This window comes from Dermacentor albipictus, chromosome 4 (genome assembly GCF_038994185.2).
Source record: "Dermacentor albipictus isolate Rhodes 1998 colony chromosome 4, USDA_Dalb.pri_finalv2, whole genome shotgun sequence".
NCBI classification, from domain to species: domain Eukaryota; kingdom Metazoa; phylum Arthropoda; class Arachnida; order Ixodida; family Ixodidae; genus Dermacentor; species Dermacentor albipictus.
This window is the reverse complement of record NC_091824.1, coordinates 172,024,375-172,048,043: the sequence shown is the minus strand read 5'-3', so window position 1 is coordinate 172,048,043 and position 23,669 is coordinate 172,024,375. Positions and strand designations below refer to the sequence as shown.

General features: G+C 47.7%; 2 protein-coding genes across 2 annotated transcripts in view; one reads left to right on the top strand and one right to left on the bottom strand.

Moving 5' to 3' along the window:
- The window catches only part of LOC135913985 (uncharacterized), a 62,351-nt gene extending 48,586 nt beyond the window's left edge, over nt 1-13,765 (bottom strand). The window contains exon 1 of the mRNA XM_065446685.2: nt 13,564-13,765. The gene's annotated coding sequence lies outside the window, so the exon portion shown is untranslated. The remainder of the gene's footprint in view (nt 1-13,563) is intronic.
- Nucleotides 1-23,669, top strand: part of bru3 (bruno 3) — a 1,518,741-nt gene that overhangs the window by 1,031,129 nt on the left and 463,943 nt on the right. The window lies entirely within an intron of this gene.

Genomic DNA, 23,669 nt, shown 5'->3' with positions numbered 1-23,669 from the left:
TATGGGCCGAACATACATCTTATCAATCATCATTAAGGTATCCCTGCGTAGTCCAGAGTGGCGGTGGCTGAGCCGGCGGAGCATAGCTACGGCACATTCTACCTTTGTTTTAATATGTTCAATGTGACGGTGCCAGGTGAGTTTGCCACCGTAAAAACAACCAAGGTACTTGACTTCATCAACTTGAGGAATAACTTCCTGTCGGTATTGTAAAGATATATGTACCTGTGCAGTTAATGGTAATACTGAGACCGTACATTTGCTAATATTTAATGACATACATAAACCCTCTATCCATGTCTCCAGCATTCCTAAGTAATTTTGCAGCGACTGTTGTAGTGAATGTATATTATTTGCGGGTGTAAAAATGCGATATCGTCCGCATAAACATAAACATGTACTGGAGTCCTGGAGTCTGCACGCTCACCTGTTGTCTTTAGGCACCCGGAACAACCTTGCAGGGCTTGTTTTTGAGGTATTCGTGCACCACTGCACGGTGCACGAGTGGTACGAGTCGTGAAACGGTTGAAACATCGCGGAGCACAAGCGGACAGCTACCGAGGACCACGAACCTTCGAAACTACGCACGCCGGTCAATGCACAGCAGCGCATGCTTCCTGATAACAGCAGATAACAAAACATGAAACGTCATGCAGCGGGCTAAGCTGGCGCCGGGCCGGCGGGACCGCACGGCGCGCGCGCGGTGACAGTCGAAGGTGAGGAAGTTGCGAGGGAGTCACGAGGGAGGGCGAGGGTAAAGGAGTTGGGGGGGGGGGGAATCGGCCACTTGGATCGGTGCGCGTGCACGCGATGATCTACGAGGCCATGCAAGGAAAACGGATTTTCGGCTTCGCCCTCTTCATAGATGGCGCCAATTACCTCTACCACCGAAGCCGGTGAGTTTCCCACCGCGGGTTGCGGCGCACGCGAGCTCTCCTTTTCAATCCTCCGTCATGTTATCAGGCATGCGACGCAGCTGGCGAAGCGAGTGGAGGCGAGTGCAACGATGAGGAATTCGGTGTCACGTCATACGAAACGGCGGTGGCGGAAAAGTGCGGCCATGCGCAGCGGCGGAACACCTGTGGCTCGGTGCTACTAGTGGCGCATGCGCAGTAGTGACTAGAGAGCTAGAGCGAAAGAAATATCCGTAGGGAGGCGCGCGTTGTGACGTCATGTGCCTCCTCGGAGCACCGGCACGTGGAAATCGCAATTTCGCGGCCATGAAAGCTTTCACTTGAAAATTTTCATACACGATTAATCAATTCTCCACACTGCGTCTAGGTGCTGGTGTGGCGCACCAAAAAATATTAGGTTTGCAGTATATCCTATTGCGCTGTTTGAAAAAGTTGACGATGGGCGCCAGTGCGGAGGATGAAATTCCGGTACGTTCTTATTATTTTGAGCATGGAAGATTTCTGCCTGTTCTGGCTAAATCATCAGTGTTCCAAATGCTGAGCTAAGGTGACTGCACTCCGGCACAGGAAGGTGCTCTGACGCAGTATAGTTGCGAACTGCTGTGGATCTTCCATTGTAATTGGACGCTGATATTCAAGCAACCTGGCACAGTAACGTGATATCCGGCGTTAGGCTGCACAAATACCGTGTACTCCTACAAGACCGTTGAAGTCAGACTAGGGAGCTAGGAGATAATTTCAGGCTATTAGGGGAGAACGGCGCCAGAATCCTCGGTACACGGTGCGTGAAAATTGAGAGGCGGAACCGAGTACACAAATATTTTTGTTTTTTTAAGAATCCATCGTCATTTGCCGGCCATATTTGGTGGCGTACCTACACAATCTCGAACGGGGCGGTGTCAGTTTATCGAAAACACTATAGCGAGTAGACTGTCTCGCAAATTCGAATACGGTTCTCTTAGAGCTTCCGTGTATCGAACTCATCCGTGAACCGTCGTACCGCTTGCTGGCATTGCTAAGAGCACCATTTAGCTCTGATTACTAGAGGGTGCGACATGGGGTACTGCTCCGTAAAGGCAGTCCCTGAACGAGCTAAATAGTCCGAGCACAGTGTTTCTTGAGCCCGAAATACGGTAGTGTCACACAAGAGCACAGAGGAAAGGGAAGAAGAAGCAAATGCATTCTGGTTCATTTTTAGTGGTTGGAGTTCCAGCTTATGTCGACGGTACATATCGCCCAATGAACAGCCCCCGGCGAATCCCGAAGAGCGATAGCGTTCTTGCGGGCACCGTGATGGCGCTCTCTCGTTGCTTCGCCGAGAGTGAAGGAAGATGGAGCCACGCGCTCTTGCGCCACGAGGGCGGCAGGCTGTCTAGCCCGCGGGCCTGATTTACTGTGGCCGTAATCAAGGGAGCCGCCCAGTGAGCGCGCATATAGCAGCGCGCCGCGCTGGCTCCGTTCGTCCCGAGGCATTCGTCTTGCGTCGCCCGCGGCTGCCGCCATCATCGTTCGGGCGACTGGCGTGGTGAAAGTTTGCAGAGGCCCTTCCTTGCCGCCGGCAGCGCGCGCTCGGCGGTGCCTCGTCGTACCCTCGTGCCACTTGCCCATTTCTGGCCGGAATTTGATTCATGCACGCTGTCGAGGAACCCCCGGCCGCACACCGGAGTCTTGGCTCACGAGTCGCACAAGTCGCCAGCCAGGGTTGCGTGCCTGTGTCAACAGCGCGGTGCAGGAAGCTAGGCTGCCCCGTAAAATAATTGTTCGTTTGTGCTCGCGGAGAGTGGTTGTGCAGACCGCCGGAGTTTCATTTTTATAGCGTACGCCGACTGGCAGACTCTGCGGCGCGAAATGGAGAGAAACTCCCGTGCGATGACTGCTGAGCGAAATATTCCCCTCGGGTGGCCTGGCAGTCTAAGAGCCCGGCCATGAAAAATACAGCCGGCGGTTATTAGGTGCATGCGTTGTTTGAGCTCTCTGACGTAATATTGCTTCACGTTGCCGCAGTTCGGGAGACCGCATGCTCTAGCGTTTTTCATTTATTGCGAGGCAGCTAGAAACGCTTAGAGCATTGCAACTTTCCACGATATAAATTGTTCGATTGCCTTGTCCATAGAAACGCGAGCGCAGAGTGTGATTACTGCTGACAAGCTTACTTGTTTCTTTGTTTGGCTATGTTAGGTAATTTAGCTTTCAGTACAATCCAAAATGGGAGCGTAAGTTGTTTACTTGGGATCCAAAACAAAGTAGAGGTTCACAGGAAGGTTGAGGTATGAAGTGATTAGCTGTGGCAGAACAAGCAATGCTGTTGACGTTCGGACGGGTGGACGAACTTACGCTGTAGTTTTCTTTCACATTATAATCGCTTTGTGAGGGCGTTCTAGTTATAGCAAAACCTAAGCTTAGCCCCCCGATTTCTTCTCTTTCGATTTTTCACAGTTGAAATTGCTGCGAACTCATCGTTACTGTTACAGACGCTAGCATACAGGGACAGTTCTCCCAACTTTCTTCACGCTGTTTAATTTCAGTTTTTATTCTAAAACGTCTTCGCTAGAGTAGTGCGCTGTCAATAAACCTCAGGCGCCTTAATAGTGATCTTATATTTCGCTCCAGTTAAATAATAAAGCTTTTTGAAAGTGATAGTTTTACCTCTTCTAGGGCAATACCTTGGTGGCAGGGTCGTACGTATACGAGAATTACAAGCGCACCAAGCTTTTGAATGGACCATGATTTGCACGAGAAAATAAATGAAACAAACCCGGTCATATAAATAAAGAATGGAGGAGAGATAATTTTTTGCAGCCACTTGAATTTTCCACCTGATAAATTACGCGCCAGTATTTCCTATCTTTATCAAAGGCCGTGATATCACACTGAGCGCTTCCTGAGGACGCAAGGCAAGGCCATGAGACAGATCACCCAATGACATCCCTTGACTAAGTCGTGCGGACAGTCGGAAAAATTTGTATCCTAGTAATGTTGGAAAAATAACTAATGACACGATATTCAGACATGTTTTACCAGTTGTGTTTAACATGCCCACAGCTGTGTTTTGATAGGAGCTGCCGTTGGAAGCAGAAACATTCACTCAGCGGACAAAGACAGCAGCCGTGTGTCCATTGCTTCCTGCTTTAGCAGCATCTCTTCAAATTTTCTAGTCGTACAACTATTAGTCAACGTTACGGAAAGAGGATCCTAGTGTCGTCAACGTTGTCCCCCCCAATTTTCAACTGCCGCATTGAAAATATCTTGAGAGCGTCTCCTAATCCACTTTGAAACGTGCCGGCGTTGAAGTCTAGCCTGTGTGAGCAGCGGCTGTAGGTCTTCGCTATTGATTATCCTTTCCGAAGAGTAGCAACATGGCCAAAAAGCTGGCTGGCATAATTTCCACAGCACGACTGGCATTTCGCACATCGCGCCGCTGAACTTGTCGCGAGCAACGCCTGGCTTTGCCGGTGGCGGCGCTGCGCGTGTTTGCCGGCGACCGTGCACCACTCGAGGTCCAGCGACGAGAGTGGAGGCAGGCTGGAAGCTTTTGGCGCAGAGTAGAGCTAGGCGCAAACTTTGGATAAAAGAATCGCTCTCTTTTGAGTGGTCTGTCAATTTGCATATCAAAGGAGAAAAGGTAATTTCTTATCTCTGGATTTCAATGGCTCTCGCGCTCTCATATCCCGCTTACAAGTTGTTTCCATTACGCCACTACAGCTTTCGTTCCTTTCATATGCAAGCACGACGAGCCGCCGTCCTACCCTCCGTATATTTTTTTCCACTTACAGGCAGAGTTGATGAATAAGGGTGGATGCGTTATTTTGATAACAATACGCGCCGCGCCTTTGTCAGTTTGGGTCGTCACAAAGGCCTGTCTCTCGCTTTCTTTATGACAGAGAGCAGGTGATTCTTCCTTCGTTAGTATTTTTTTTTAAGCGTGGACAAGAGCCAAACTTGAATCCGCATTAATTACGTACAAGCTCCAAAGTCTGACATGCTTGCATGACCCAATTCCAATATATCTTGTCGGCGGCCTTTAATGAGTTCGCTCCTGTAAAGCCTAAATTACACAGATTTAGCGATAGAATAAAGATGAGGGACCGTCGGAGATGGTGAAGTCGTCGAATTCATCTTCTCTATGGACGTCTCGAGTCTCCACATGTAGACATTGTTTTTCAATCAATAGGGAGCTTAAGTGCATTGAAGCATTTAACTCGCCGAAGACATTGCTATCGCAGAAAACTGGCAGCACACACAAGTATATGAGATTAACACGTGTCTCTCCAAGTAGGAAGACGACGAGTGATAGGCTCGCTTCCGAACGCCCGTCTGTAACTTTAAGTCTTTTTTAGCCAGTGTAGAGCTCATTTTTACTCTTTGTGCCTCTCTGTCACCGAACGCCGGTCTGGGGGTCACCGTCCTGCGAGAGAAGCACAGCAAGCGGCTCCCGAAGCGCCCCGGACCGAAGCAGCGAGGCGAGCCTCCGCCGTCGGCCGCCCTTCGTGATGCTCTGATGGCGTCCGTCGCAAGCAATCAGCAATCAGGTCAGCACGTTGCTTCTGTAGACCACGGAGAGGAAGAGCAAGCAAGGAAAAGGCTACGTGAAGATGACATCGACACAAGAGAATCTGCAGGAGACAACGAAGAGATGGATCAGACAGCCTTCACTCTTGTCTCTTACAAAAAGAAAAGAGCCGCAGGTGTTCCTGTTATATTCAAGCCCACTCAGCCTGACAGCAGCTTATGGAGAGTAAACCCAAATCTTCTGGCTTCAGCGGTCGTGACAACAGCCCAAGAAAAGCTACTCAGCCATCGTCTCAACAAGGATGGAAGCCTCTTGGTGACAGTGTCTACACTTCCCGCAGCCAATCGTCTCCTCACAGTGACAGATCTATCGGGTATTCCTGTAGAAGCTCGAGTTCCATACTCCTACTCTGCCACGTACGGGAGGATACAGGACGTTCCTGTCGAATACTCAGATGACGACCTCAAGGAGTATTTGAGCGAACAAGGAGTCATATCTGCTAAAAGGCAAGTTTTCTACGTCCCTAACGAAGATGGCGTAGTAACGGAAATCCGAAGACGCTCGGTCATCCTGGAATTTTCTAAGGACGCCCCTTTACCCAACCGAGTGTCGCTTGGATTCTGCAGTTATCCCATGACGGAATACATGGGGTCTGCTACTCAATGTTTCAGATGTCAAAGACACGGACATATAGCGAAATATTGTAAAGGCCCCATCCGCTGCAAGATATGCGCTGGTCCACATACGCATAAGGAGTGTACGTCACGTTCCCAGCCTCGGTGTGCCAACTGTGGAGCTGAGCATGCTGCGTCATACGGAGGGTGTCCTAAAAAGAAATCAGCCACTCTTGCACGGACGATGGAGCAAATCCAAGGAAAAGTACGTAAACGACGAGAACCACCACCGAATCCGGATGTGATGTATACATCTACAAACCAAAATCAACGCGACACGGTGCAGCGCAGCGACACGGCTTTGAAAAAGTCCTACGCCTCAGTCGTGAAAGAAAACCAGCAAAGGCCTTCAACTGCAACGAATCCATCAAAGCCCTCAAGTGATATAACCTCAACCCTACGACAGCAACAAGTGTCCTCAAGATCGCAGCAGAAGAACAGGAAGAACCAAGAAAGGGTGTTAGATGGTATCACTGCAAATGAGATATCAAGTATGCTGATTCCCATGATGTTCGCCGCAATCAAGGCTATTCTCCGCGCCAGCCCATCGTTTAAGAGCATCCCTGAAGTAGAGGCCGTCCTGGCTTTGGAACCGCTAGTGTCGTCTTCTTTCACGGCGCAAAGCCGTGATTCTTCGCAGTAGCAACGATGGCTTCGCCAACAATCGTCTCACAAGCGGTGTCCACCAACAAACACTTCCGCACATGTACTATATTCCAGTGGAACGCTCGCGGATTGCGCTCGAAGTTAGCAGACTTTAAGCATCTTACGCGAGTGTACCGATTCCCTTTTTTAGTCATTTCTGAGTCTCGCGTCGACGAGCACTTTAGGATAAAGGGGTATTATTTTCATCATTCAAGGCGACAAAATGGAATTAGCCGACTGCTCGTTGGATTTCGCAACGACATACCTGCCTCTGCGATTGACGTAACTCCACATGACAAAAACGAATATATTTGCGCAACCACAGTGATTGCATCCAAAGTGTTTACCCTGATCGGCGTCTACTTGGAACCAGGATCACCTTTCGACGTGACCAGATTGGAAAACTTGTTGACAAACACTCAGTCTCCACATATTATTTGTGGCGATTTCAACGCACATAACGAGATCTGGGGCAGTTCACATACATGTGCTCGGGGTGCCAAGCTGGCGAAGCTTTTTGCAAAATACAATATAGAGCCCTTGAACGATGGCAGCATAACATACCTGAAAAATCCGACGACTGTTAGCTGCATTGACGTCACATTCGTATCAAGTCAAATGGCCCCTATGTTCGGATGGTGTACAGATTTCGAGACTCGAGGTAGTGATCACTACCCGATCCTAATCTCTGCCCTTCATTTTCGGACGTCGCCCAGAAAAGTGAAACTGAAGTCGGTAGACTGGGAAGCTTACACAGCAGCCGTAGACAAAGGAATCACAGCCTCGACTACGAATACAGAAATAATACCGACAATAGCTCATTGCCTCAAACAAAGTACCCGCTCTGCCACTAAGCATTGTAATGTACCAACAAACGACGAGGAATTTGAAAGGTTATGTGCAATTCGAAGGCGTGCCGAAAGGAAGGCTCTACGTACTAAGAATATCGAAGACCTCAGGACTTGTCGACGGGCACAAAGACATATACGACGTTACCTCACCAAACTGGACCGAAAAAGGTGGAGGGACTTTTGTGGGACACTGGACATACGACAACCGCTGAGCAAAATCTGGAGAGTCGTCAGAGGCATTCGCAAAGAGCCGCAACAGCTTTATCCTTTTATCGCCCTCTCATTACATGAGCGCGCATCCCTGAAAGAGGTGGCAGAGCAGTACTGCAGGCTCCTTTCCAACGGGGCACAACCTTTGCGGCAAATTGCAAGTCGTCAGCCTAGTCCACCTCGAGCTACCCTTCCTGACTTAGAATTACCATTCACCATCGAAGAGCTTACGGCAGCAATCAGCGACGTAAACAAGCGATCATCACCTGGCCATGACGGCGTGAGTTATGAAGCACTCGCAAATCTATGTCACACATCTCGCCTACGCCTTCTGGAGTACTACAACGCCTCATGGATAACTGGGGTGGTTCCTACGGAATGGAAGCTTGCGAAAGTCATTCCTATATTGAAACCATCGAAGCAGCCAACAAATTACGCCTCCTTCAGACCCATATCTCTGCTTAGCTGCGTAGGAAAGCTATTCGAAAAAATGATCTACAAACGACTAAATTGGTTTCTGGAAACTGCAAAAGTTTACCCGGAGGAAATGAATGGCTTCCGGCAAAATAGATCCGCAATTGATAATGTCATTGCCTTGGTCTCATCTATTGAAGAAGAATTGGTCTCTGGCAACATACCTACTGCATTATTTTTAGACATTAAGGCAGCATATGATTCGGTCTATCATACAGCAATACTTGACGCTTTGGAAACCCTTGGTCTTGGAGGGCGGCTCTACGCATGGATTGCAGACTATCTTCAAGGACGTCAACTTTTCATGTGTACCCCGGATGGCCCCACGGCGCTTTATGCCGTCGAGAAGGGAGTGCCACAAGGAGCTGTGTTAAGCCCGGTATTATTTAATTTAGTCCTCATCCATCTGAAAAGAAACCTGCCCCCTGGTGTCAAAATCACACTGTATGCGGACGACATCTGCATTTGGAGTGCGGCGCGTTCCCGCAGTACCACCCAACAACGCCTCCAGAGAGCGCTAGCAAATATATCGGCCTACCTAAATCCAAGGGGTCTGAAATTGTCCCCCGACAAAAGCGTTGCCATGGCTTTCACGCGGAGGTGTATGGAAAAATACCCACTAGTGTTGGGTGGTCGCGCCCTTCCATACGTCAAGACGCAAAGGTTTCTTGGAGTGACGATCGACAGGAACCTCACATGGTCGCCCCAAGTGAAAAAACTGAGTGAGAAGATTTCCTCGGCGTCCCACGTATTCCGATTTCTAGCCGGATCACAGTGGGGCAGCACCTGTCGATCAATGGTGCTCCTCCATAAGGCCTACGTCGATGGAACACTCCGATATTACCTCCCGATCCTGCACAAAATATCTCCCACAAGCAAGAGAAAACTTGAGGCAGCACGAAACAACTGCCTTCGCGTATGTCTTGGCCTTCCGAAGGGGTCGTGCCGCTCAGGGACTGTAGCAGAAGCTGGATGCCTGCCTCTGGAAGTGCTATGTTCGCAGGAGACACTTCGGATACACCTCCGCCACGTCATTCATACAAAGACTCACTTTTTAAAGGATATTTCCAGAACCCGTGCTACATCTAGCTTTGGGCAGGCCGTCGGAAGCATATCTATTTCGATTCCTGCTCAGGCGTCACAAATTATGCCGCGAAACGTTTCACCATGGACACTGTCCCCACTGGAAATCGTGCCATACATACCTGGAATCAGTGCGAAAAAGAAAATGCCTCAAGCAGCGACCTATCAGATAGCTTTAGAATATATGCACAAAGAATACGCAGCCGCAACGCACATTTTCACAGATGGCTCTACAACTCCACATCATTCATCATGTGGACTTTTTGTTCCCTCTACAGGACAACAATTCTCGTTTCGTCTTGAGCGAGCGACATCATCTACTTCAGCGGAGCTCTATGGCATTAAGGAGGCCCTTGTGTATATACTTCGACAGCAGCCGACAAAGACATGGGTGATATTCACTGACTCAAAAGCAGCCCTACAAAGTATATGGAACAGGCACAAGCGTTGCAATAATCAACCAGCAGCATTTGACATTGCTTATCTTCACCACAGGGCTAAGATTGCTGGGCATTGCATAAAGTTCCAGTGGATACCTGGCCATGCCGGCATTTCGGGAAATGAAAGAGCGGACGAAGCTGCCAGAAATGGACTCCAATACCGCAAGTTCAGAAGAACATATTTTACAAAAGCCGACGCTTCAGCCATGGCAAAAAAATATGCCTATCAAGAAAAAAACCGCATCTTGAATCTGCCGCTTCACCAAGATAACTTCCTACGTTACATTGACCCAGAAATGAGACCGAAAATTCCACGACCACTTCCTCGACACTTAGAGACATTGTACCATCGTCTTCGACTGAACGTGGCATATACGAACAATTATCTGTACCGCATAGGACTTACCACTAACCCATACTGTGATAACTGTCGCAACTTAGAGACAATTGAGCACATATTACTAGAATGCCCCGCGTACCGCGACGAGAGACAATTTTTTGAGCACCAAATGGACATGATTCGCCACGAACCGTTAACATTACCGAGCATCTTAGGTCCAATGCCCGGCCCTTCAAAACAGCGACGGGTTTTGGATTTATTGTTCAAATACCTGACAGAAATTGGTCAAATAGGAAAACTTTAAAAATTGCATCCTTCTCATACAAAAGCCTAAATTAACCCGCCATGTCACGTGTAAAAATTAGTATCAGGTCCACTCGGACATTTCATATTTATTTTTATCCTTTTTTTTTTCTCCCACTCTTTTCTGGAATCTTTTAATCCCATTCCCCATCCCTATACAGAGTAGCATGCCAGCGGTTATATACGCGCCGGCAAAATTCTCTGTTCTTCTAATAAAGAGCCCTCTCTCTCTCTCTCTCTCTCTCTCCAAGTAGTTAATTATCTTCCCTGACGCCCAATTTTCGCCATTAGTGCTAAGGAGCTCGCTGAGCCTGTATATAGGACTGCACCCTCCCGGGTTTTGGGCGTTCTGCTATGTAGTATTCAAAACATTTATTCATCTGTCTAATCTTCGCGTAAGCTTTCTTGAGCAAGTTGGAGAAATCCTGTTCGATAAGAAAAACTGTCATTGCGTATGGAACCTGCGAGTCCCCTTACTTTCTCCGAAGAAAACTTCGCTCTGTAAGCGAAGACTAAATGAGTGTCAAAATGAAATCTCCGTCCTCGTTCCTAAGCGCGAGGTCTCAAAACTGATGACGCAGCGGTGCGCTCATTTGGGCTTGACTGCACGTGTGTGCACGTGCTCGTTTTTGTGCGCTTGCGTGTGTGAATATATATGTGTGTGTGCGCTTGCGTGTGTGTTCGTGCGTGCGTATTTTAATTGTCGTTGAACTTGGTCAAATACTATTGCAGCTACTGAGTGACACCAGAAATGTAACAAAGAAAGCAACAAAACCACTCAGAGACAAAACGACGCAGGCGCCGTATGGTCCTGTTGATGCGCTGATTTCTTTGGCATATTACTCAGACAACTAGACCTATACCGCACTCGTTTGTTAAACAAAAATTAAATATATCAAGCTTTCTCCAGTGAGCATGCGGGGGTATGGGAGGTCCGTTCACAACCGACTTCGCGTTTGAGCGCACCTGCTAGCGTTTCGGCGCCGTACCGAGCAGACCGAAGCTGTAGCAATTGAAGGAGGCTGATAGCCAGTTGGTTTTTTAGGTCCCCTTCCCCTAAAAACTAAATAAAAAAACTAAATAAAAAAAGACAGCTCGCGAGATTTCGTTCTAGCTGCGCGACATTTCTACTGCAACAGAACACTGCCCATGAAAAGCGTGCAGCATAGGAAAAAGGCGAGTCGGCAGCACCGTCGAACAAGCGGCCGATCGTCCTAAGCTACTTGCACGTTAGAACAATTTGTGATTGGCCCTCATTATATGCATGATAACTGATGACGTGTAAATCAAAGCGAGAGCAAATCGCATATCGTTCTTCTTTGCGAGCAACTCTCCTATTTCGCCTCTGATTCGCTGTTGCTACCTCAAGCGTGTGCAACTGTGCACGCTTTTATCGAGTCACAATAAAGAAGCAGCAGGAGCGGCAACAGCAGCTACGGCTCTAGCGGTACCGTCGTCATGACTGGTCATCTGTTTCTTTTTCTTTCCGAGTCCAAGCCCCGGTTGACACAGGTGAGGCCCGGCTGTGTCGCAAAACTCGCGCGAATGTCATGCCACAGTCGAAAAAAGAACAGATGCCATAGCAAATAAGTAAATGGGGGTGATGATAAAAAATTAAGAGCTACATTTGGAACAAGGAGAGGGAACATCAGGGCACCCCTCGGGATCGCCTCGTCACCACGTGGGGTAATTCTCCTTGTCGCCACCTTGGGCGACAGTGCTGACGCGCCCAGAGCGCGTCGTCTCCACGCACGCTGTGCGCACCACCAGTTGCGTGCAGTGCTCAGCGGGCACGCCCCTTAGCTCTTAGGGCACCAAACGCAATGTACTGATCCGTCTCTAACTATTCTGGTGTGAGAAAATATGCTCTACGCAAGCCCAATGAGTTCATTGACTAAAATGTAGCTTTAAAATAAAAAGGAATAACGTCAGTTCTGTCCGACTGATAGCCACGTACCTAATTCGTGAAGAGATCAAGTATTAACTCCGACTTCCGTACCCAGCCACTTCCCACGCAACGTCCGTGGTGCCCTGGGTGTAAGTGTGCCCTTATAACCACGTAATGTGCGCCAGGTTTTTCCAGTATGAAGCAGTTCGTGAGAATGTGACATCCCGTTGTGCATGCTTCTGCATTAAACACTTTTGCTAGTACATGATAACCATTCTCCCGAGTGTTTGATGTATTAGGTTACGCAATTAAAATGAAGATTGTGACTGCTAGCTTTACTTTTCTACCAAGTATTTTTCTCTCCTCTTACGGTTAGCCACCGCCTTCTTGGCCAAGCCCCCTTAATGGGTAAGCGCCGTGATGTAAGGAGCAGTCAAGCGTGGCTATCTCGTGCGTGCATTCTGCTGAATCTACTAATGCGCTCCTCCAGAGCCCGGCCGGAAACATGGTGCCGACCATCGAGCTTTCTGCGAAAAGTCTGCATGCTTCAAATGGCGTGCTGTTGAGAAGAATTCTGCATTTAGAATTTCATTTAACTGAAATTTGAGTTAATATATATATATATATATATATATATATATATATATATATATATATATATATATATATATACTGTATATATATATATATATATATATATATATATATATATATATATGTATGTATGTATGTAAACAGAAGGAAGACTTGGATCACCCTCTCCCGGTTGATTCACAACAGCGAATCACCAGAAGTGACATCAGAGAAGACACGTCGGTTGAATTTGCCACCAATGGTCTTACCCAGGTGCGCTTTCGCGACGTACGCGGAAGGTGATCTTCTAAATTCTCTTTGTGATAAACTGTGCGGCATCAGATTGTAGTGACAATAAATAGTATGCTGAATTGGCGTTCCACGGCCAACTTGGAATTGGTCACTGTGTGTTCGTTGAAGGGCTTTGCCATGGTGTAGTATTAACGTCAAACTCTAACGGCAAAGTTGCCCTAAAACATAACAGAGCATGTGGATTGACGTGCTTTGTTCATTCGAGAGACAGGCGCATAACCCTTGCTTGCATATTTGCGGTATGCTTTTCACAAATGTATATCAGGTTTCAATAGGTATCACTGAAATGTCGCTGCACATTTCGACTCGTGTGAGATCCCGTTTTTGCCAACCATTGGCAGCTCACCACTGGTGCCCAGCGCGGAACTGGGCGCTGCACGCAAGTGCGCCGACCGTCCTGGTCCGCTTGCGGCTCACGTAGCGCCGGCGTGAAGAGCAGCGCCGTTTCTTCGCACACCCGGCCGTCGTCTCGCACCGGCTTGAAAAGTGCGCCCAGTGGCAGCTTCGACTCCGGGCGGGCCCCTTCCTTCTTAGGCGGTGCAAGCACACCGCGCACGTCGACGCGATTAAGCCTAAGAGCCCGCTTGCGCGCCTCACCTCCAAATGAAAAGCCAGGGCGTTGCTTGCTGCTCGGAGCCCTGATTGCTGCGTTGTTTTTCGAGCGAGCACGCCCGCTTCTTTTGCCAAGCCACTTCGCCATCCCCCGCTGTGTGTTCTGGCTCTGCGCGAACGGCGAGGAGTCGTGCGTTCACGACGACGGCAACTGGCTAATGACTTACGACGCTCACCCGGCGAAAAGTGCGGAGAAGCAAGAACGTGACCCTTTTCGCTGCCCGATGCTTTTGCACTGGGGAGGCTACGCTGCAAAGTCCGAGCCGCTGCTTTGCTCTTGGAAAGGGGGGGGGGGGGGGGGGGAGGTGGTGCCATCTGGTGGGGGCCGCGCAGCGTTTCGCTGCTAAGCGCTGCCAAAGAAATTTATGTGAAGATGCTTTTAAACTTAGCCTGCGGCAGCAAAGAGACGTGAGGTGAGCTATGCAGGCCATACGAAAGTGCCTGTGATGTTTCCTTGTTTATTTACTAGCTTTGGTTCCGTTGTGTGAGAGTCATTTGCAAAGCTTTCCCGCGCAGATTTCTTCCGTCATAAGGTAAGCGCATTTCAGTACAGCTGCTTTCCTTTGACCTTAAGGTTAGAACATCACGTCTTCGACTATGTAAGAGCTGGCCGTGTGGACGAACTGCATGTAATATCTGCATTTACGTTTTATAATCATCTAATGTCTCTAAATCTTGCTATATAACTGTCTTAACTTAAACAAATTTTGTACGGATCTGGGTCCGCATTCACAAAAGCTCCTAGGAGTCGCTGCACATCTTTGTAAGATGCAGAATTTGAAGCAGAACTGCAGCGACTACGAGCAATTCGCCGGCGGGCTGAACGAAGATACAGGAGAACTAAATCCATCCATGATCTCCGAGAGGCAAGGCGGATGCAAAAGAAGATTCAACGTCGCATCGATGCACTACAATCTCAAAGATGGAAACGTTTCTGTGAGTCCTTGGATCCACGTCAGCGATTATCTCAAATATGGAGAACCGTGCGTGGGCTTCGCGTATCACCACAACAGCGTGTCCCTTTCAAAGCCCTCGCTTTGCACCAAGATCGCAGCGAAATTGACATTGCTGAAGAATTTTGCTCAAGACTTTCCAGCTTGCAGTTCCAACGCGCAATTACACCATGTGCTACTCCTGTGCCACGGGATTCCCGCATGGATGTATTTTTTTCGCTGGAGGAGCTTGAAGCAGCACTGGCGACTTGCAGGCGCTCTTCGTCACCTGGCCCGGACGGGGTTACCTATGCGGCGCTCGCTAATCTTGGGCAGACAGCACGACTCATGCTACTAAACCATTACAACGAGTCTTGGCGCAACGGTTTGGTTCCACGTGACTGGAAATGCAGCCGCTTGGTTCCACTTCTCAAACCTGGCAAATCACCGTTAAACCTGTCATCGTACCGCCCCATCGCTCTGGCCAGCTGCATAGGGAAAATAATGGAACGAATGATTTTGACTCGCCTGGAATGGTACTTGGAAAGTTACAACGTGTACCCAGATGCTATGGCTGGCTTCCGGCGTGGGCGCTCATCCATAGATAATGTCATCGATTTGGTTACATTCGTTCAGCATCAAAAACGCCGGAAACGACTCACTGGTGCATTATTCCTAGACATAAAAGGCGCCTATGATAATATAGCACATTATGCCATTATAAATGCTCTTACTGAAGCCGGAATCGGTGGCCGCACTTTTCAGTGGCTGTGCAGTTATTTGACCGACAGGCATTTCTTCGTGATGACCGAGGATGGCGCCACGACTCAACACCAAACGTGCCGTGGAGTACCACAAGGCGGAGTGTTAAGCCCGACGCTTTTCAACCTAGTGCTCGTTGGCCTAGTCCGATCCTTGCCCAACACAGTTCAGGTATCAATATATGCCGACGATATCTGCATTTGGGCGTCTGCCGTAACACGGCTGCAGGTACGAGCACGGCTGCAAAAGGCAGCTACGATAACATCTCTGTACTTGCGAAAACAAAACTTAGAGCTGTCTTCAGAGAAATGCTGCCTTGTTACATTCACTCGGAAGGAAATGAAGCGTTACAGTGTAAAGGTCAATGGGCAAGCAGTAGCAAATGCACGAAAACACCGCTTTTTAGGGGTAATTATTAACCGAGACCTATCATGGAGCCCGCATGTTTCATACCTGAAGAAGAGATTATTGACAATAATACATCTCCTCAAATTTCTCCGCGGAAAGTCATGGGGCACTTCGGTGCGGTCAATGCTGCAGCTGTATAACGCCTTGTTCCTCGGCTTCGCAAGATACAGCCTCCCTGTGATTGGCAACACCTGCAAAACAAACCTGCGTGTACTCCAGGGACTACAAGCTCAGGCCCTAAGGACGTGTCTCGGTCTTCCGAGGTGTGCGTCTACAGCCGCAACGATCGTCATAGCTCGAGATCACCCAATATCAACGTACTTGGCAACCGACGCTCTCAGGGCGCATATTCGGCACGTTGCCCGATTACCTTCTCACCATCTTGCCGCTCTACCCACAGAAAGGCCACACACAACCTTCAGTCGTTTAATTGATGCCAATCGCCCCTCATTGCCATCGAACTACATGCCTGCAGCAAGACCATCCTTACCTTTATGGTGCCTGCACAGACCTGACATACGCCTCACCATCCCAGGAATCATGAAGAAAGCCAACATGTCCTCGTTTGCCCTTAAGCAGGCCACGTTAGAACATTTACATGAGGTGCACAGTGGCCGCGTACACGTTTACATCGACGGTTCAGTTACATCTGCAAGCGCAGCTGCCGCTGTGCTGATACCAAGAAGATCCGTCAAGATACAGCTAAAGACGTCACATGTATCCTCAACGACAGCTGCTGAACTCGTAGCCCTGCGTGCGGCTCTTCATTTTATTAAGGAGGAACCATCCCAGGCATGGTCAATCTTCTGTGATTCCAAGGCAGCCCTACAGAGTGTACTCTCAGCACTGCGCCATGGATCACATGAGCAGCTCGCCGCAGAAATCAGAGAAGTCCACCATCGACTAGTTGACGAAGGACACGATATAATATATCAGTGGTTGCCTAGTCACTGTGGCATACATGGCAATGATCGAGCTGACGCAGCTGCCCGATCTGCCCATGACGGCGTCAACTGCGTTGCCATTCCTCTTTCGAGAGCCGACGCAGCGAAAAAACTTGCCACACTTGCGCGTGACCTGACATTAGCCCAGTGGAATTCATCCGATTTCACAAGTGCACGCCTCCATACTCTGGACCCTAATTTACAGCTCCATATTCCGTCCGAGCTTCCACGACGTGACTGCACCCTTCTTATCCGTCTATGGCTTGGAGTAGCATTTTCAAATGCCTACTCTTTCCTTATCGGAATGGCCAACAGCCCACTGTGTGACTTCTGCGGGTGCAACGAAACGATCGAGCATCTTCTTTGTCAGTGCTCTCGTTTTAACCTACAAAGAACTGTCCTCTCAGCCACCTTAGACCAACTGGACAAGCGCCCAATGACAGAAGACAAGATCCTTGGAACCTGGCCTACGCGAACATCAGCGCGATCCGCTATGAAGGCGCTGCTGCGATACTTGAAAGACACGGGACTTTCTGGCAAATTGTGACAGTACACTGTGTGGCGCAGGACTGTACGGTGACACTGCGTAAGAGTAGGAATGCCTTTGCGGGTTGCGTGACAGTGCCCACAGAAATAGTTCGTGTGTACGTGCGTGTGTGTGCTTAGGTTACCTTTTTTTCCTTTTTTTATCCTTCTTTCTTTCTCACCTATTGCATCCCCTTTCCCTTCCCCCAGAACAGGGTAGCCAACCGGAGATAATCTCTGGTTAACCTCCCTGTCTTTCCTTTGCCTTTCTCTCTCTCTCTCTCTTTGTAAGGCGAAATATCAGCCAGTTATGATGCTGGATATATTACTAGCGAAGCCGGCTGGCCAATCGCCGATCACTTACGAACGAACAGCTTTGCAAATTCTACGCCTGAAGGAAATGAGTCACGATCTCTAAGCTGCTTTCCTCTCATTCCCGGCCCTACACGGTCCTCTGAGCACTGTGTCGCCACCTTAAATAGAAGGACAATGTCCGGGCACATTGTCCTTGTGTGCTACCGATTGGCAAGCCTTCACTGTAAAATGTTAAATAAGGAAAGCGAGAGAGGGAAGTGACAGCACATACGCGCGCGCATACCTACACAACAGCGTTCATCACTCATTCAGCGGCATTCAAACGGAGAATTCGCCTTTAAAGACAGGTAGGAGCGCCTGCATAACTTTCTCTGTGCATGACGCGTGAAGCCAAGGTCCCAACGTTGTTTATTCTAGGACCAGTGTGCCGTCGACCTGCATTGAGTAGCACAACAAGAGCGTCTGAGGTGCTGAATTGAAGATGAGGTGTTAAGAATATGATGCGCAGTCTTATCGCAAGGGTAAACTTGTACGAGAGGCTGTCTTCATTTCCGGTAAAGAAATCCTTTGCGTATTCAACGCCCAGCCTCATGCGACGCAAGGAAGTGCAAAAAATACCAAATGGCAGACCATGTCACGAGTGGGCGCTCAGCTGTTGAAGCTCTGCTTCCAAGCCTCTGCTGCTTGGAATGTGATGCGACGAGCGAGCAGCCCATGTCGCCACGCAGTGTCCGTACGTCGCAACGCATGGGCACTCAATTGGAGTGGGCGAGCAGTAACTGTGGTTTGGGAATAAGGTTTGGTGACCAACAAGGGTGAGTTGATTAAATAACTCTTCAGAAATCTTAACATAAGTTTACGCAAACGAACGGAAACGTTTGTCAGCATGAGTCATACTTCTTGTTTACTGTTTCGTCATTTTTTTTTAGCGTTGAGCGACTATTACAAAGATACTTTCTTGCAACCGGCAACAAAATCACAAGGTCTTGACGAAAGTAAACGACATCCGTTCCAGTGACTCTCTACCGCCTTTCGCCGTAAAAGCTTGGAGCAGGTACGGCGTAATTCTTGTAAGATACTCTGTAAAGATGGCGTGCGTTGCAACAACAATCCTCTGGTGCGCATAGCGTAGCTTGTATAGCCGCTACTGTAGGGGCAGCGGCAACGTAAAACGCCCTTTAGAATCGCGCGTGTTTTGAGATCGGAGTGAAGATGGCTTGGCATTTGTTTTAGAAAACGTAAAATAATAAAATCGTTTGTGTACTAAGCGCTGAACAACAGTCACCACTCAATTGAGAATGTTCAGAGCTCTAGGCTCTATGGATACTGCGACAATTAGGCCGTAATACCCGATGTTTAGTACCCAATATTAATAGCTTTATTTTTATTATAGTGCTGTATTCGTATGACATATTCCGCTGCGTGGAGATTAAGCATCACAAGCACTCTCAGATACATGCATTGCATCTCATTATGCGTCTGCACAACATTGCTGTTGGATCCATGCTGCATACATGTTGCATCCATGGATAGTAATGCGACTTGTGCATTTCTCTGCGAACAAAAAAATATAATGCAGATCCAACACACATGTTGGAATCTAAGCGGAGCGAAGCTTTACTGAAACGGTAAATTGAAGGCATTGCAACTAACGGCGATGCGTACTATTTTGTTTACTTTAATGCTATGCAATGTGTAATCTCAGGGAATGTTGGTTAATCCAGCACAAAGGTAACAACAATTTATTGGCATGCAGTTTTCATGTTTACGCACTGCATCGTTCATAAGCTATATAGAAATACAAATTCCAAATCAACCGTATCTACAGTTTGAGACGCATTCGCAGGGATGTCACAAAGGCGAAAGCGGTGTATGCTGTTTGTTGAGGGAAGAATAGTGATGACAGCCATGTATGCAGAGAAACGTAGGGATTCTGTACCTCTTCTCTCACAGCGGGTGTAACCGCTCAGGAAGATCGGTCAAGATCGAGCACGCCCCCAGTTGCACATGCCGAATGACTTAATAAAAAGATATAAAACAACATGCTAAATGTTTTTCATCATTCAATTTAGCAGATCGGTATGTTTTATCGATGCCTGTGAGCAGATATTACATGTCCAGGTTTTACGCAAGAAGTTATTATTATCCTGTTGTTGTTCTTGCTTGTTTACGTTGGTGTTCTTTGCTTAGATAGAACAGACGTAGCATACTTGGTCAGCGTACAAGGGTTATATCAGCCCCTTCGCCGGTACTTTCATTCCGCGCACGTTTGTACATACACATTCACAAATACAACCGCTGACGTAGCGACCGACCCAACAGCACCCAGCAGCCCGGCCGCCACGACAAGCCCGGGTAAGTAGGCAGGGAAAGCTGGCGCCGTAACTTTTTCCGAGCGCACGATGCCTCCTTTAGGACAGTGTTATCATTAGGGTTGCCAATCGTCCCGATTTTACCGGAACAGCCCCGAAATTCGAGTCAATGTGCTGTTTCCCGACTTGACCCAGTCGGCAGAGCCAAGCGTCCCGACTTTCGCTAGTTGTCTACTCGTCATCATCATCATTGTCGTCATAATCATCATCATCATCTGCCTATTTTATGTCCACTGCAGGATGAAAGCCTCTCCCTGCAATCTCCAGTTGCCTCTGTCCTGCGCCAAGCGATTCCAGCTAGCGCCTGCGAATTTCCTAATTTCATCATCCCACCTAGTGCTTTGCCGTCCTCGACAGCGATTCCTTTCTCTTGGCACCCATTCTGTAACCGTAATGGTCCACCGGTTATCTAACCTACGCCTTACATGACCTGCCCAGCTCCATTTCTTCTCTTAATGCAAATTGTAATATCGGCTATACCCGTTTGTTCTCTGATCCACACCGCTCTCTTCCTGTCTCTTAACGTTACGCCTCACATTATTCGTTCCATCGCTTTTCGCGTGGTCCTTAACTTGTTTTCGAGCTTCTGTGTCAATCTCCAAGTTTCTGCCCCATATCTTAGCACCAGTAGAATGCAGTGATTGTACGCCTTTCTTTTTGTTGATAATGGTAAGCGTCCAGTCAGGATCTGACAATGTCTGCGAATGCACTTCAACCTATTTTTAGTATTCTGTAAATTTCCGTGACTGGCGATCCGGAACTCTTGTTCCCTTGCCCGACTATTGATCATTATCTTTGTCTTCTGCACATGAATGTTCAACCCCACTCTTGTACTCTCTCTGTTAAGGTCCTCAATCATTTGTTGTAACTCGTCCCCAGTGTTGCCGGACAGGACAATGTCATTTGCAAATCGAAGGTTGCTGAGATATTCGCCGTTGGCCTTACTCCTAAGCCTTCCTAGTTTAATAACTTGAATACTTATTCCAAGCACGCAGTGAATACCATTGGAGAGGTTGTGTCCCCCTGTCCAACCCATTTCTTTATAGGTATCTTCCTGCTTTTCTTGTGAAGAATTAAGGTAGCTGTATAACCTGTGTAGATATTTTCCAAGGTATTCACATAAGAGTTCTGTGCTCCTGGATGACGTAATGCCTCTATAACTGCTGGTATCTCTACTGAATCAAATGCATTTTCGTAATCTATGAAAGCCATATAGAGAGGCTCATTGCACTCGCCAGATTTATTGATTACCTAATTGATGACATGGATGCGATTCGTTGTAGAGTATCCCTTCCTTAATTAAGGCAGCCTGTTCCCTTCGTTGACTAAAGTCCAGTGTTGCCCGTATTCTATTGGAGATTATCTCGGTGAATATTTTATATAATATTGGAAATAATCTAGTGGGCCTATAATTTTTCGATTCTTTAACGTCTCCATTTTTGTGGATTGGTATAATGTTGGCATTCTTCCAGTTCTCTGGGACCCTTGAAGTCGATAGACAGTTTGTATAAGGGGCTCTAGTTTTTCAAGTATTATGCCTCCTGCAACTTTGATTAAATTGAGTGGTAGTCCATCCTCTGCTGCCTTTTTTCTCCGTTTCATGTCTTGCAAGGTCCTTCTAACTTCATCACTAGTTATAGAAGGAGTCTCTATAACCTGTTCATTACTCCTTCAAATGGAGATATCGTGAATGCGTTGAGTACTGTGCAGAATTTCTTTCGCTGCTTTTACTATATCTTCGAGATTACTGATGATATCTTCCTGCTTGTCGTTCAGTGCATACATCTTGGTTTGTCTGAAGCCAAGTTTCCTTCTCGCTGATTTCAGACAGCGTCGATTTTTTTACTGCTTCCTCAGTCTTTCTCACGTTTCTTTCTCACGTTATCATTTCGAATATCCCTTATTTTCTCCTTGTTGATTAGTTTTCACTGTTCCACGAATTCTATCTGATCTGTTGAGTTGGACACTTTCATTCTTTCTCGTTTCTTTATTAGGTCCTTTGTTACTTGGTAGAGCTTACCTACTGGTTGTCTTGGTTCTATGACTCCCACTTCAATTGCTGCTTCTGAAGCCAGCCCTAGTTACGGTTTCATTCGTGCTTCTATGTCATCTTAATCTCTCTGTTCTTCTACTGGATAAAAATAAATATACCAGATTTACTTTTTATGAAGGTGATAGCTTGTTTGCCCATACTTCTTTTTTATTTCTTTATTTTCATGTTGTATTGTCATTGATTTAAAGGCAGTTTAGTTTCTGTGGCGGTTCCAGTTCTCTTGCACGCCGTAACCGTTCACAGTACCTATACCCGTATTAGCAGCCATGTTAGTCAGCCAGCTGTACTGCACCTTTCTTTTTGTAAACAGTGACCGTAGGACTAAAGAAATCAACTTTGGTGCACGTACAGACTGGCGGCTCCTGGCACTGGCAAAGTCGGTCGTCGCCAGGTCTTCTCGATTTCGTCCACTCTACATCTGGCAACCCTGCCTACCACTGTTGTGCAGTAATATAGCTGTACCCGGGTTAGAACCATTGCACCGTCTGTCATTATTAGATATAGCCATTCGGCATCTTTAGTAAGCTGATTAGGCAGGGACTCTCGCTTTGTTTTAGGTGCATTGATACTTCCTTCTATTTACAAATCACAGGCCTGCGCGGCGCACGCAGCACAGTCACAGCGTAAGCTGGACGAGCGGCTCGAAGGAACTCAATTTTCCGCACCGCGCACCCATAGGGTCTTCACGGAGAAGTCTCTTCGCGTCGTTTTCACGACAACGATCTGAACTGTCCGCACGGCGTCGACGACGAGCTGTGGCTTGTGCTTCCGTTCGCGAACGCATGTGCAGGTGCAAAATGGCATCGTCGATTACTGAAACATCTTCAAATGTAAGGGAAAGTTTGAAGGAACGAGCTCGCTGGTGTATGTAATGTACTTTGATATATTGTATTATACTTTATTATTGGATGGCCAGTAGCAGTGGCTATGCAGTATTTGTTTTTAAAAGCAGAGTAATGCAGGCACTTAGGAATATATTTATTCACATATGCAACGCACAAAATACGATTGGGATATGCAGAGCTGGAAATGACTTTTTGGACATATTGTAAAGTGCAGTTAACAACGCGTGCACAAACACAGGAAAGTGTAAAAGTAGAATTCGATGCTGAAGTTTGTGATTTTTTATCCCACGTAACGCAATGCCGATATTTGTAAGTGAGTTAATTCGCTTCTGCCCCACTATTTACATGCATGCCAGGTCATACTGCACTTGCTACGTCAACGGGCTCATAATGCACTAAAATCAATAATATCCACAAACTTCGGCCGTCAACATTCATGCGCGCGAATGAGATGCTATCGCAGCTCTGCACACACCCGTTTATACTTTCTCTCGCACCTTCGTATCGCTCTACGTTACTTTCCTCGCATAGTCGTGCAGTTACCGATGGTTCAGTCTTTCCGTCCAATTCTGTGCAACCATACTTTTCTTCTGGTTAGGTTCTGGTTGCAGCTCGGGATGCACAATGACTTCTTGCCATCCTTCGTCCGGTTTTGGCACCCAACCACACAGCAACAAGGCATTT